At 49.4% G+C, this 16,106-nt stretch overlaps 1 long non-coding RNA gene across 2 annotated transcripts in view; it reads left to right on the top strand.

Moving 5' to 3' along the window:
• The first annotated feature begins 1,131 nt into the window (after positions 1 to 1,131).
• Positions 1,132 to 16,106, top strand: part of LOC113932929 — a 119,394-nt gene continuing 104,419 nt past the window's right edge. For both annotated transcript variants that reach the window (XR_003523169.2, XR_003523168.2), the window contains exon 1: positions 1,132 to 1,255. This is a non-coding gene — a long non-coding RNA (uncharacterized LOC113932929). The remainder of the gene's footprint in view (positions 1,256 to 16,106) is intronic.

The raw sequence follows: 16,106 nt of genomic DNA, 5'->3' as shown, positions 1-16,106 counted from the left end.
GCGGGCCTCAACCACACACGCAGCTGTCCCAGACCCCGCTCCCGGGGAGATGCAGGGGCGCACACACAGCAGGGCGGAGGTCAGAGGGATTTACGCTTCTCCCGGGGAGACGCACGCGGGGGCGGGGGGGCACCTGGCCATGTAGCCCGACCACCTGGCCGTGCCCCAAAGGCTCCACTGCTCCCTACCAGACTCAGCCTTGGTTGGCGGGAATGTAGGCCGGAGCAAGGCCTCCCTCCTGAGCCCCCAGGAGAGGCGTCCCTCTCCGGATCCCCACGTGCATCATAGGTGACTCTCCCCCGTGCGCGGTGCATTTCAGGATCACTGGGCGTGCGTACAGATCCCAGTGCTGCGGCCACGCCCGAACCAACGAAGACAGGATCTCCGGGGGCTGGGCAGGCATCCGCTGCTTTTTTGAAAGCTACCCAGGTGATTCCCATGTGCAGGCAAGGCAGGCCGGCCCTGGGGAGAGGCAGGATTGCCGGCTGCAGCGAGCACCGGGGCCTGTAGTTCCAAAACTGCCCTCTTGCTCCAGAAGCCGGCACTGCCATCAACGAGCCAGAGGTAAGAACGTTTCGTTTTTCTCTTTTCCCCTGCCTCCATCGACCGCCTACCTTCCAGCGTCCATAAATACGACACTGAAAACTGCGCATTTCCCACCATCCCCAGGATGTCAGACAATGCTCCTGCGTGTCAAAGACAGAGGACGGTTACTGAACCGCACCGTTTGCCAGGCGGCCTTCTGTGTTCTTGGCCTGTGTCAATCCACGGGACTCCACTAGGCCCTGGGCGGCAGGCACAGTCAGGGCTCCCGGTTTGTGGGTGAGGAAACGCCCAGAGAGGTGCAGACACCTGCCCCCAGGGAAGCCAGCTGGCAAGGGGCAGATCGGGCTCCAAAGCTAGGTGGCTGGGGGTCGCAGGGCCAGGGTCCTGAGCCACCGCACTGCCTCCCGGGAGGCGGTCTGCTTTCCCGGAGAGCCTGGGGCGCAGAGCCTTGAAGAAGCCAGTGCCTCTGCGCGCAGATCGGAGCCTGGCGGCAGCGAGACACCCACGCAGCACTGCGCAGGCGCACAGGAGGCTCCGTGTGCGCGCACGCTGTCCTCCTGACCACGGAGAAAACGTGCGCGTTCCCTCGGCCTGGGCCGCGCGGAGCTTCCTCGTGAAGACTGTGCTCGTTGAGAAGTTCGTGGACGGCCTTTCTGAACGCGGCATTCGTCACCAGGAACAGAACCCCCGCCGCCGTACTGGGTGACAGGTAGGTGGACCGCCCCAGGCAGGAAAAGCGACGTGGGTGAGGGTCCCAGCCCGGGAGGAGGCCTGAGTGCGCGGCTCGTCGGCCCCTGAGGACGGGCCTGGGGACGGGGGAGGGGCAGGAGCGGAGCGCGCCCCGCGGGGGACTCCTGCGCCCCGAGTCCCGCAGAGCGCGGGCCCAGGCGGCCCACAGTGCGCATCGGTGGGCACGGAAGCAGCAGTGGGGCGCAGGGGCTGCCGCTGAAGGGAACTGGGGCTCTGGGTCCTCCTCTCCTTCACCGAGAGCCCCATCCACAGGATAATGGGGGCCTGGGCCCCCGTAGGGAGCTTGAGCCCCTGGCACGGCCCTCGGCAAAGCGCCGGTTTCCAAACTGTTCCGTCAACGGGGCAAGCGCTCTGGTTCCGACGATGAATTCCGTTTGCTTAGGTTAGCCTGAGACTGTTCACCTACTTGCGGCGGGAGAACCCTGCTTCGTGCACCGGGGGACCTGGGGAGGGGGGAGGGACCCTCCTCGCGCTGGGGCCTGAGCTCTGAGCGCAGGTGGTGCACCTGCCCGGAGGGGACCAGCCCGCGGGGCCGCAGAGGCTCCAGCAGCCAAGCCCCGGGAAGGCCCGGGGGCTCGGGAGAAAGTCGGTGGCGCTGGCTTCGGGATGAGACAAACAGTGGGTCGTTCCAGAAAAGATTTGCCAGCCAAGGCGGGGCCTTGTTCGCAGTGAGCTATGGATGGAAGCCCGAAGTGTGTTTTCTGCAAAATGAGGTGTTTGGGGGATCAAAAATAAAAAACCACTCCGTAAGAATCATGAATTGTTTCTAAATGGCCCTAGCCTGGCGGGCCGCACCTCTGGAGGTCAGCATTGCTACTCGCACCCAACGGAAGTTATTTGGGGTTCACTCATGGCCAAGAGGACTCAGAGCCGGAGCCTTCCTGCCGGCTCACCTGCCGGCTTGTGGTCCCTCCCCCACACAGCGGCAGCCTCTGACCCTGACCCACAGCTAGGGGACCCCTGTCAACCCCGCCGCCTCACCTCACCGGACATCCGCCCGCAGGAGAGAGAAGCCAGAGGACCTGAGCTGGAGACGCGCTGTGGGCTTTGAGCTGACCATGTTGGGGGATGGCCTTGACCCCGTGACCTCCACCTCGTGATGAGCTGAGGTCCCCGCGGCACCAAGGAAAAGGCAAAGCGGGCGCCTGGGTGGCTCAGTTGGTTAAGCGACTGCCTTCAGCTCAGGTCATGGTCCTGGAGTCCCGGGATCGAGTCCCACATCGGGCTCCCTGCTCAGCGGGGAGTCTGCTTCTCCCTCTGACCCTCTTCCCTCTCGTGCTCTCTATCTCTCATTCTCTCTCTCTCAAATAAATAAATAAAATCTTTAAAAAAAAAAAAAAAGGAAAAGGCAAAGCGAGAAGAGTTTTGGAGGTTGGTGACAAGGCCTCACCATGTTTCCCCCAGAAAACCGAAATTTGATGGTGGTTGCCAGCTCCTGCGACGTTCATGGTGGCGTTTTAGGGGTTTGGTTCTGTCTCGAGGCGGAACCGTTCTCAGACGCGCTGTGTTTGGGAAGCACGGAAGCTTTTGCAAACCTTCTGATGAAACAGCCCATTTTCCTAAAATGGTTGGTTCGCCAGATGCCTCTTGTTAAATGGTCTGATCGTGTCCACGGCTTCGCTTGTACAAGTGCTTCAGGATTTGCCAAAATTTCTTTCCCTCTAATGGCTTAAGTCAATTAACAGTCAACATGGATGAAAATTCCAAGCTGTTAATTTTGGGCTCCGCGGTCTTAAAATGTCCTGCTTCTCCTCAGATAAGACCATATTCTACAGTCATTGAGCAAACCACTACATTATGGGGTTGAATGTGATCCAGGTTCAAATATTGTAATAGAAAATTCATATTTCTGAGGCGTTCTGAGATATTTCTGTGGGTTCTCCAGCCAGCAGACAGCATAATTGGCCTGATGACTTGGGGGGAGGGCCCATTGGGGTCCCCGAAGGGAGCCCAAAAGGAAAATCACATTCAGCTGGTGGAGGCCCAGAGCCTGCAGCTGAGATTCCTGTCCCCTCTCTGTCTTAGGGAACATTTTTCTAGAATGTTCTGCCTTAGGGAACATTTTTTAAGAACGTTCAGGGCCAAAAGACTGGGGACTGGCTGCTCCAGAAATGAGGTGTGACAGAAGCCAGAGACCCGAACAAGCCACTCAGAAGGTCTCCAGGGGCATCTCTGCTAGAGAGGCCACACAGTGTCCTGGGGACCCCAGTGAGGGGAGGCCCCCTTCGTCATCCACCTCAGCAGTGCCCACTCGCCCCCCACGTGAGCCTAGAGACAAGGCCCAGAGCCACCTCTAGCACAGATGTCCCCGGGCCACCAGCGGCATGAAATGGAATCTGCCATGTCCACACACTGGAACCTACACAGCTGTTTGAAAGTATGAGCTGAAAGACATCTGTGGGCACAGAGCAAGCCTCAGGTTATGCCGTCAGGGGCAAGAGGCAGTGTGCTCTCACTCGTGTGTGTGTATATGCGCACACACACGTCAGGATGTATAGAGACCAGCTCTGGAATGATGGACAAGAACTCGGTGACAGTGATTGCCTCCAACTTTGGCACGGTCTGAATTTGTCACCACACACGCAGAGTATCTTTTCAAACAGAAGGGGAAAATGGCATCAGGACATCCAGGCTGACTGCTCCCCTCGCCAGTGCCTGTCCTTTCAGGGCATCCTGGGCGCTGGTCGTAGACATGAATCGAAGAGGGTGGGCCGTGACCTAACCGTGTGGTCTTGGGAAGATCGCTGATGCTCTCCGATTTATCTTTTTTCTGTAATATCACACGAAGCTCTTCTGAGACGTAAGTGAGAAGTAGATGGGAAGGCTGTCTGTAGACTCTGGGGGTCACCACCACCATCAGCTCAGGGCACCTCGAGCAAGAAACGGGGCTTCTGGTGGGAGCCTGGCCGCCCAGCCGTACACAGGAGGACCAGTGGTAGAAGGCCGTCACACCTGCTCTGACGTAGAGGTCCACACTGCCACTGCCCCACGCCAACCATGCCAAGACTTCACCATCAACCCCTACCTAGGCTTTTAGGTAAAAGTAGCCCTATCCAAACCAAAATCCACTGCCCTGGTTCAGTCCCCCCCCCCCCCCCGTCCCCGCCCTGAAACAGGACTGTGGTCAACATGTTGTTTTGGAACAACACGCTAAGAAATTGTACCTTGGGTCACTCCCATCTTCCGTTTAGAATTTCATTGTACTGGAAAGTACCGTACTTTTTTTTTTAAATTATTAATGAAGTTTTGGAAATATTTGTGAATCTAACTCGTGACTTGAAAACACAGGGAGTCGAGCCCTGCTCCCCCCCACACTCTCCCCTCTTCTCCCCCTCCCCTGTCCCCTTCTCATAACCTCCCGAGTAGCCTCCACTCACAGCTGTCTTTCATCATGCCGAGAACAGTCACCACTAAATGTGGTTTCTGCATTTTCTGTTGCCTTTGAGGGACTCAGAATCCAGCTCGGGCTAAAACTGGAAACGCACTGGAATCTCAATGAGGCTGCAGAGAATCCTGGTGCCTCTTAGCAGAGGTGATTGGAAAGTCAGAAGATTATGCCAGAAGCACTTGGTTAGATGAAGTCATCGTAATCACCACCTCCAGTGCCCGTATCTGCACTCGGAGAGGTGGTGGTTTTGCCAGATCCACCACCAGCCAATCTGTCTGCCCTCCGTCCGCACCCTGCTCCCGTCTGGCTGACAGGAAGAGGGACTCGTCACCATGCCGGGGCTTAGGGAAGAGCCAGGTCAGCAGGAGGCAGCTAAACAGAGGATGAGGACATTGCAAGGTGTCCGGGATCAAGAGAGCTCTGTGCTTGTCTCTGTCCCCTGGAGGCCCAGCCTTTGCAGGGGTGTTTTCCCAGTGTAAACCCCACAAGGGTCTCCAGGAGCCGAAACCCTGTGGCAGACGCTGTCACAATCCCAGGGCGGTGCCCCTCCCAGGCTTGCACCTCTGATGATAACCGCAGCATGTCGTGTGTGAGCACACAGATCATCTGTTTACGGGTCTCTAAATCGAAATGCACCTGCATATTCGTTCCCGTTCTCTGGAGCCGCAGACTCTCACTGTCCATGAATGTTTCTAAACTGGCCAGGCCATTCCCGTTAGGGGCTCAGCAAGGTCCCATGAGGGGGTGTCACAAGATATTTTCAGTATTTCAGAATGCCCAACAGAAAATTATCTCCTTTTCCTTATGTAGGCCGGGCAGGGGTCAGCCCCACGCTGGCGGGCGCCGAGGGATGGGCTCCAGAGGCCCACTGTCTGGATTCGCACCCGGGTCCCATCCTTCCTGGCCGTGTCACCTGGGCTGGGTTCTGATGCTGAGCTCAGTTTTCCCATCTGTGAAACGTGGACATTTGGAATACTCAAGAGATGGTAGCGATCATTGTAGTACCTGATTTCTAAAAACAAAAAGGAAAGCCAAGTACTTGGACTTGGTAACAGTCACTCACTTCTGAACAGATCTCTCCTGAGCTCTCTGCGATGTCTCAGTACTTGGGGCACCTCAAAGAATGAGACAAAATACCCCCTCTCGTGGAACCGACTTCCAAGTAAGGGGATCCAGAAATAAGCAATAAATGTAACTCACAAATTGTATAGGCTACTCAGGGTGAGAAGTATAATTATCAAAGTAGAGCAGGGCAAGGGGCACTGGGTAGGGCGCAGGAGGAGCAGTTTCCATCTTGACTAAGGCCTCCGGGAAAAAATGGCCTTCAGCCAGAAACTCGAAGGAGCTAACCATGCTGTTCTTTGAGGAAAGGGGAATGAAATTTGCTAAGTGGGTAAGATCTTACAAAATACGGGGCTTATGGGGACAGAGAATGATAAACATAGCTCTTCTGAGAAAACATTAGGAAATCCAGAACACGGCGCATTGTGCGATTTGGTTTGTACCACAAACACTCCCCAAGAATTGAAGGGGCAGAAGTTTCCGTAAGCCTCCCAGGCAGGTCAGTGGGTCTTGCCGTGAGACAGCAGGCCTGGCAACCCCTGCCAGGTGGGGCCGGTGGAGTCACCGGTCTAGGTCAGGGCTTGGCAAACCACAGCCACAGGCCACTGGAGGCCCACTGCCGGGTTGTTGTCTCTCTAACAGCTTTATTGAGAAATACTTCACATGCTGTACCATATAATTCACCTGTTTATAGTGTCCCAAGTCCGCGTTCTGCCCCACACATTTACAGAGTAATGCAACCAGCACCTTATTCGAGCTGTAGAGTTATCTATCATCATCCCCAAAGGTGATCTCGTAGCCACAAACGGTCACTCCATTTCTCCTTAAGCCCATCCCTCCCCCAGCCTGAGCAACCACTCGTTTACCTCCCGTCTCTACAAATGACCCCCTTCCAGACATTTCATAGAAATGAAATCATACCACAAACGGCCTTCTGTACTGGCTTCTTTCCCTGAGCATCATGTTTTCAAGATTCATCCGTGCTGTAGCGTGAATCAGCAGTTCATCCCTTTTTTTGTTTGTTTCCCCCAATGATGCTCCATTGTATGGATAGACCAGATTTTGTTTATTCATTCAGCAGTTGATGGACATCGATCGTTTCTACTTTTTGTCTATTATGAGTAATGCTACTGTATTTGTGTAAAAATGTTGGTGGACACAGGTTTTCATTTCATTTGAGTGTATACATACAAGTAGAATTGCGGATCACGGGGTAACTCTAACATTTTGAGGAACTGCCAGACCTTTTGCCAGCGTGGCTGCACCATTTTGCATTCCCATCGTCAAAGTGTGAGGGTTCTCATTTTTCCACGTCCTTGTCAACACTTGTATTTTTTTTTGTCATCCCAGCCAGCCCAATGGGCATAAAGTAGTATATTGTGGGTTTAATTTGCATTTCCCTAAAGGCTGATGCTGTGGAGCATCTTCCTGTGTACATAAGAGACTTTCATTTATCTCCTTTTGAGAAATGATTATTGAAATCCTTTGCCTGTTTTTAAATTGAGCTACATATCTTCGTATCATTGAGTTTTAAGAGTTCTGTGGATTTAAGTTCCTCATCAGATCTTATACTTTGTCAGTATTTTCACCCAGTCTGGGGTTGTGCTCAAATTGCCAGGAATAAGGATGTTAATAGTACCATTGTTTATAATAGCAAAAGATTATAAGTAACGTGAAGTTATTCAGTAGTAGTTAAATAAACTACATTTATTCATAATATGGAAAACATTTCCCTTTTTTTTTTTAAGATTTTATTTATTTGAGAGAGAGAATGAGAGATAGAGAGCACGAGAGGGAAGAGGGTCAGAGGGAGAAGCAGACTCCCCGCCGAGCAGGGAGCCCGATGCGGGACTCGATCCCGGGACTCCAGGATCATGACCTGAGCCGAAGGCAGTGGCTTAACCAACTGAGCCACCCAGACGCCCCAACATTTCCCTTTTTAACAGCAGCTAAAATAAATGAGGACAGTCCCTGTGTAGTGACGTGGAGTGATTCCTAAGACGCAGACGTATTGAATGGGCAAAACATGGGGAGCCTGGGCGGCTCAGTCAGTTAAGCATCTGACTCTTGATCTCAGCTCAGGTCTTGATCTCAGGGTCATGAGTCCGAGCCCCATTTATAAAATAAAATAAACGGACAAAGCCAATTGCAGAACAATATATGTAGCATTTGACTGCTTACAGAAGGCAAAACCACACTTTTCTATAGGTACGAACGTGTGTAGGTAAATACAGAGGGGGAGGGGCTGTGAAGAAACACAGGAATCAAGAAATAATTAGCTCTGGGGAAGGATCAGAAAATGGGAGGGTCTGACAAGGGGAAGTCAAGTGTTTAAGAAGAAGATACAGGAAAGAGACTTCTGCTCTGGAAAATGGAGTAGATGTGCTGTCTTTGCTTTGCTTTTGTTTTTGTCTTGTTCCTCCCACTAAATACAAATAAAATCCTGGATGTTTAGATAAACAAACAAAAAACAAAACTGAAAGAAGCTGGCATATTGGAGAAGAACCTTAGACGCTGAGGAATGACATAGTGGTACTTCTCTGGGTTTTGACCAGAGTCTCCAGGTTCTGGCCAGAGTCTCTGGGTTTTGGCCTCACGTAGCTCCAGCATGGTGCTGGGGAAGCCAGAACCTGGAACAGGTACAGACCAAAAAGCCCCAAGGAAAGCCTAGTCTCCGTAGCCAAAGGTCTAGGAAAAGGCAACCTAGCAAGACAAACATTTTACACAGTGATTGTTCTACTCCAGCTGAATACCACAGGAAAAAACAAGGGATCTCCTACCCCTACCAGCAAAGGCAGAGTTCAGACTCCTACCTCACGGGGCTGTGACAAGATGTCCCAACACCTCCTTTCCCTCCTGCTGCCACCTGGTGGTTTCAGATCAGGCCAAGGGGAAAGCTGAGACTGTGCCAAGATCACACAGGCAGCCTGGACTTGCACCACCACCTAGAGGTAATACAGCGTTCCTCCACCTCCCCAAGAGGGGTAGGGGTGGTGCCAAGCGAGTGTAGTGGACAGTCAGGATTTCTACCACCACTCAGCAGTAGGAAGACCCCACCACCACCCAGTGTCAGTAGAAGCCATGTGGAAAACAGTAATGAGGTGCCTGTCCATCTCCCATCCAGAGTGGTATCAGTGCGGAGCCTGAAAGTCCACTCTCACTCAGCTGTAATGAGAAACACTTCCACACCCCGGACACAGTGGAAGCCAAGCAGAGAACCTGTATTCCCACACCCACCTGGCAGTAACAAGGTACTCTCCTTCTCCCCCGTCTGGATTGGTGTCAGAGGAGGGCAAGTAAAACACAAGGTTTAAATAAGATCCAGATCCAAGAACCAGGAAGATCATAAACTGAATGAGAACACAGTTAACAGATGCCAACACCAAGATAACACAGCTATTAGAGTTATCTGACACAGATTTTTAAAGCAGCCATCATAAAAAAACTTCAATGAGCAATTGAAGACATGATGAAAAAATTGAAAAATTCAGCAAAGAATAGGAGATATAAAGAACAAACAAATGAACAATACAATAACTGAACTAAAGTCTTGGGGAGGAAATATGCAAGAATTGGTGAATTTGAAGGTAGAATGATAGAAGTTACCCAACCCAAACACGAGAGAGAAAATAAACTGAAAAACAAAATGAAGAGAATCTCAGAGACATCCGAAGCTACAACAAAAGATCTGTAATAAAAGATTTGGGTCATTGGAGTCACAGAAGGAGAAAAGAGGGTGTGGGGTGAAAAAGTAAAGAAATGATGGCTGAAATTTCCCCAAATTGGGAAAAGATACAAATCTACAAGGTCAAAGAGCTGAGTGACCCCAAAAAGAAATCTGTGTCAAGACATGTCATAGTCCAACTTCTGAAAACTAAAGACAAAAATCTTGAGAGCATTCAAAAAAAAAAAAAAATGGGACATTAACTCTAGGGAAAATGATTCAAATGATAGTGTTTTCTCATCAGAAACCACGGGGACCAGAAAGAAGTGTCACAACATTTTCCAAGTGCTGAAAGAAAAGAACTGTCACCTACAACCCTATAGCCAACAAAAAGTAACCTTCGGGAACAAAGGGGGAATTAAGGACAGTGTCAGGTGAAGGAAAACTGGAGAATTTATAGCCAGAAGATCTGTAAAAGAGTATTGTTAACGGAAGCTCTTCAGACAAGAGGGAAACGAAATCAGAAAAAAACTGGGACCCTGAGGAAGGAAGAAAGAAGTGGAAAGTCAGAAACATGGGTAAATATGGACTTTCCTTCCCTTCTGAGTTTTCCAACTTCTGAAGCAAAAGTGATAACACTTTGTAATGTGTTCTTATTGTAAGTAGAAGAAATATTTAAGACAATTATTTTATAAATGGGGAAGGTAGGGATGAAAAGAGATGTAAGTTTCTACACTTCATCTGAACTCCTAAAATGTCAACACAAATAGACTGTGGTAAGTTATATACTTGGGATGCACGTAACATGCCTGTGACTCTTAATATATATGTATATTTATATTTTATATAAATAATTCTAGATCAATGACTAAAAAACTTTGGAAAAGACTCAAAATCTCTATGGACAAATAAAAACAGAGTTCTAACCAAAAAAAAAAAGGCTCATGTAACCCCCAGGAAGGCAGGGAAACAAAAACAGAAAAAACATAATACAGGGAGAACAAACTGAATAAAAAATAAAATGGCAGTGCTAACATTTCCATAATTCCATTAAATGTAAATAATCCAAATAAACCAAGTGTAAGACAGAGATTGATGGGGAGGGGAAGGGGAATGACCAAACTCTTTGCTTTCTATAGTAAAGTTACTTCAAATATAATGATACAAGTATGTTGCAAGTAAAGGAATAGAAAAATATTAACTAAAAAAAGAAGGAATGGGTATATAAAATCAGATGAAGTAAACTTCAGAGCAAAGAAAATTACCAGAGACAGACATCACATAATGACTAAAGGGTCAGTTCGATGAGAAGACACAGCAATCCTAAATATGTATGCACTGAGCAACAGAACTAAAATATGACATGCAGAAATTGATAGAACTGGAAGAAGAAAAGAACCAGTCTACAGTCAAATTTGTAGACTTCAACACCCTTCTCTCAACAGTTGATAAAACAACTAGAGAAAAAAATAAAAAGGTTGCACAAAAGTTCAACAACACCATCAACTATCAGTATGAATTGACATTTATAGAAAACCCCATTTGAAGACAAAACACACATTTCTTTATTCATGGAACATTATCCAAGAGAGATCATATCCTGAGCCATAAAACAAATTTCAGTACATTTAAGAGCATTGAAATTGTATGGAGTGCGTAATCTGAGCACATCGGACTCAAACTACAAATCTGTAGTGGAAAGGTAACAGGAAATTCTCCAAATATTTGATATCTAAAAAATAGAATTCTAAATAATCCATGGATCAAAGGAGTCTCAGGGAAATTTTAAAGGTACATAGCACTGAATTTGAATGAAAATACTAATCAGCTCAAAGAGCGCTTGAGAGGGAAATTTATAGCACCATATTTACGTTAGAAGTGAGGGAATTCTGAAATCAGTAACTTAAGCTTCTACTTCAAGAAACTAGAAAAAGAACAGAAAAATAAAAGCAAAGCAAAGAGGAGGTAAATAATAGGATAAGAGCAGAAATCAAAGAAATTGAAAAAAAATCATTAAAACAGAAAGCTGGTTATTTGCAAAATTTAAGAAAATGAACATATCTCCAGCAAGACTAAGAATAAAAAAGACAATTATTATGAGACGGCATGTCCTTACTGATTCTGCAAACGTCAAAATGATAAGGGAATACTATAAACACTTGTACAAACATAAATTTGACAACTTAGATGAAGTGGGTGAATTCCCTGAAAAGGACCAACTACCATAAGGCACTCAGTAGGAAATAGATCATCTGGATAGCCTTGTCGCTATCAAGGAAATTGATTCATAATTTCAAGCATCCTATAAAAAAATTTCCACACTGAGATGGATTCACTGGAGAGCTCCACTGAATATTTAAAGAAAAATGAGCGCCAATTCTATAGAATCCATTCCAGAAAACAGAAGAGGTGAGAACACTTCCCAGCAAATTTTATGAGGCAAGTATTAGCCTGATGCTAAAATCAGATGAGCCCCATGCAAAAAAAGAAAACGTCTCATCAACGTACTGTGTGAATATAGAGACAAACATGTGGTACCATGTATATGACAGTCTTGAAATGACAAAGTTCTAGAGATGAAAAACAGATTTGTGGTTGCCAGCATTTAGGGATGGGTAGCGGGGAGGTGGTTGTCACTGCAAAAAGGGACAGGAGGGAGAACTTTGTGGTGATGGAACAGTTGTGTGTTTCCATTGCCGTGGCGGTTCCACAAATCCAGAATGGGAGACGGTGCACAGAGCTACACACACACATTGTACCGAGGTCAGCTTCCTGGCTTTGCTGTTGCACTAGCATCATGTAAGATAATGCCACTGGTCGTAACTGGGTGAAGGTATACTGGAACTCTTTGTGATAATGTTTCAACTCCCTGTGTATCCGTAACCGTTTTAAAATAAGTTTTAAAAATCACAGTGATCAGTGATTCATCAGTTGCGTGTAACAACCAGTGGTCATCATTGAACGCTACCTCTGAAACTAGTGATGTACTATATGTTGGCTAATTGAATCTAAATTAAAAAATAATAAAATCACAGTGAGATACCCCTACACACCTATCCAAAGGGCTAAAATTAAAATGACTGACTGTAACAGGTGTTGGTAAGGTTTTGGAGGAATTGGAGACTTCATACGCTGCTGGTAGCAGTGTCAGGTGGTACAACCACTTTAGAAAACAGTTTCACAGTTTCCCGAAAAAGTTAAATACACGCAATATAATCTAGGTCTTCTGGGTATTTACCCCAGAGAATGAAAGGGTATTTCCCGGAAACAACCCACATGTCCATCAGCAGGGGAACGAATAAGCCAACTGGCACATTCATGTGGTGGGGTATTGCTCAGCCACAGAAAGAATGGGTGTAGAAGACACAGGGCCTCGTGGACAAATCTCAGATCTGCTGAGTGAAGAAGCCAGGCCAAGCAGAGAACATGCTGTATGATTTTTAGCCTATGTAAAATTCTAGGAAACGTGAGCAAATCCATAGCAACCAGTGGCCGGTCCTTCGTTGGGGGATGGGCAAGTGAGATGGTGGGCAGGAGGGAGTGATTGGAGAAGAGTTTTATGGGGAGCAGATGTGCTGGCGGCTTCGATTGTGAGGATGACTCTGTGTGTGTATTTATGTTACTCTCTTTAAATATCTATGGTTTGTTGTATATCAGTTATACCTCAATAAAGTTGCTAACATTGAAAAAATTTATTTGTGGATTATCTGTGTAATGATAAAAACAAAGTAAAAAAAATGTACACACTCTTTGGGGAGAATTGATGCTGGACTCCCACCCAGGCGGCCCACCACAGCGGGGCAGTGGAGGCCCCTGTCCGGTTGTACATGGGTAGAGGTGTGAGTCTCACACCTCTGCTCACAAAGGAGGGGACAACGATGAAACCCTCCCTCTCTAGCCCTCTGCACCAGCCCTCCTCCTGCTAGTGGGGTATGTGGCTGTCGGTGCGGACTCCGGCCACTACGTGCCGTCTTTGTTGGTCTCAGATCTTTGCTCCACCCCCTCTCATTTTCCGGGAGCCGCTCCCATGCAGCTCACCCTGCGACCCCCCAATCCCAGCTTCAAACCTCCGAGGCTAAGAGCCCATCTGCACCAACCTTTCTGTGTATCCAGCTCTTGCGTCTGCACTTGGCAGCAGCTCCATCAAAATCGTCCTTACCACACAGACCCATAGCAGTGCCAAAGGGAACACCGCAGGAAGAGAAGGAAAGCAAGCCCAGGGACCGTGGGTACAGGTCCCATCACCCCCCACAACAAGTGTCCTTGAGTCTACACAAACTGTGGTGTTCAGGGCTGTATGACCTGCACTTTTAAATTCCCTGGGCCGGCAGGGAAGGCACGCCTTCCTCCTAAGACTCAGGGGTGTGGGAGGGTGTCCCTGGGACATGCTAGTGGCACTGACTGCCCCCCTGGCTTAGGAACAAGCCCAGCACTTTGAAACCAAAGCACATATCCTGCCTGGAAGTAAGAGGGTGCCACGCCTTCCCCTCTTATTTGTTAGAAAGGGAGATTATGCAGGAGGTTGCACGGGCTGGCATTCTGGGGACAGCCTCATGAGCAGTACTCAGATGTGCTTGCCCAGTCCCCTGTAGGCTGAGGACATGAACATCTTTCCAAGCCCGTCCACGGAGATGTGGATGCACCCTGTGGCCTGTGTCATGCCTGCTGCTGAGTCTCCCAACTGAACACAGACCTCCTAGGCCTATTGGTGTGGGGGGCAGGCAGTTGCTATCCAGATCAGATGGACTGGGGAGGGGTGGGGAGGTGCATTGTCTCTCGTGGAATCGGGGGGGCTGGGGGACAGCTGGATGGGGGTGAAGATGGGGGTGGGAGGGCAGTGAATCTCCAGGCCCATGGACACACGCATGCAGGGCTCTCGGGAAGCCACTGCCCCTCTTGGCAGGGCCTTGGGGACACGCCTGGGGGTGGTGGCAGGGGTATCCAGGGATCCAGATGGGGCAGCGCAGGACCTGCTAGCCAAACTTGAATTTCCACAGCAGAACGAGGCCTCACGGAGGGTCAGGAAGCTGTTGGGAGAGTTCCCTCCTCATCCCTGCAGGTTACCCTGAGCAGCATGGGTGAGTGACATGCGGGCTCCATGGGGAGGAGCTAACGTTGAGATAAGGCAGAGTAAAGTGCTGCGTGAAGTGCCAGATGCTGGGGGCTCCTCGGCCACATCACAGTGGACGTGGGTGTCTCCGACGAAGGTGTGAGGACACAGCCCTGGCTCTGCAGACGTTAGCTGCCACCCTTGTCACTTCAGGCGCTCAGGGGACATGGCGCCTGTGACAGGAGGGACAGCGGGTGCTTCAGATGAGGGCAATATCAGTGTGTCACGGAACAGAGGGACAGAATGTTCTGGAACAAACATGGTGGAAGAGAGAGAAAGATTTCCAATCCCTGGAAACAAGGCAGGAAAAGTTCAGGCAGAAGTGAGTGGACCCGGTGTCCCTCCTGTCTGTGGAGCATCCTCGAGAATGATGTCTCTAAGTAAGGAAAAGCCCATTCACTGCAGGGATAATTTGCAAATGCAGGCGCCAACCAGTGCTAATTTTTCAGGTTGAAAGATGGCTGAGCCCCACAGGCAAGTGTGCAGACCCCTTCCTCTCCCGCCGCTGAGCAGGAATCTCAACAGGCCAAGAGCGGATGATTTAAATTACTGCATAGCCTTCTTCCGTTGTGATCAGGGCTTTGGGCTAGCCCGCTGTTTCCCACTATTTTATCCATATCCGAGCACTGTCTGTACTATAATTCAGTCCATGATTTTCTTTACATCAACCTTTGTTCTTCTGTTTTAATCTAAATCAATGTCTTTCTAGTTTACCTTAAAACAGCTCATACTAACCCCACAAGCATCTGTGCGTGTACTGACCAAGCCATCTTGCCGGCCACATTGGGACACGGTGGACGCGAATGTGGGGGAGGGCGCCCGAGTGAGCAGCGACAACACAGCAGGAGATCACCGGGAACAGAACTTTTCTCCTCCACGGGGGATTTGGGGATTTGAACTGGAATGTTTTAAGAAATACGGCAAAATCTGCGGGGAAGGCTCTCACTGTTAATCCTCCTCTGCGCCACAGCCAGGGAAGGCATTTTGGCACCTTCTCCTCTGTGCCTTGCTGTACAAAAGCCCGCCCGTCCGCCAGTCGGAGGGTAACGGCAGCAAGCACAGTGCCCATGGTCACCTCAGCTATAGAACACCCTGTCTCCCTTATACTGTGGCTGTGGAGGCATCACCGTAGCCTCATCACCCTAAAAATTAATCCACCAATATTTGGGCCTCCACTGTGAGCGGGGTCCTGAACTGGGCACAGGGCAAGGACTAGAATTTCCAGAATCCTCTTGGATTGGGGAAACCTGAGTGGGGTTTCTTGAGAAATGCATAGGAGTGAATAGAGCTGGCTAAATAGAGAAACTTGGAGTCCTGCAGGGAAGATCTGGACCAATTCATATACAACACACTGGGACAGGGTATGGGGGACACAGAGCCAGCCAGGAACCCAGCTGGCCCAGGCGATCAGGGCTAGTGATCGCCATGAGGATGAAGCAGAAGCCACCACTACCCCCTAGCAAGACGAGCACCGTCTCCAGTGTGCACGGAGGTTGACTTCTTCATTAAAATGGGTCCATATGAAAGGCACAATCTAGGCAGCACCCTGTGCACCGTGGATAGCACCTCCTGGGCTTCACTCTCTC

Source organism: Zalophus californianus, chromosome 10 (genome assembly GCF_009762305.2).
Source record: "Zalophus californianus isolate mZalCal1 chromosome 10, mZalCal1.pri.v2, whole genome shotgun sequence".
NCBI lineage: Eukaryota > Metazoa > Chordata > Mammalia > Carnivora > Otariidae > Zalophus > Zalophus californianus.
The sequence above is the reverse complement of the archived record's forward strand: the minus strand, read 5'-3'. Positions and strand labels throughout refer to the sequence as shown.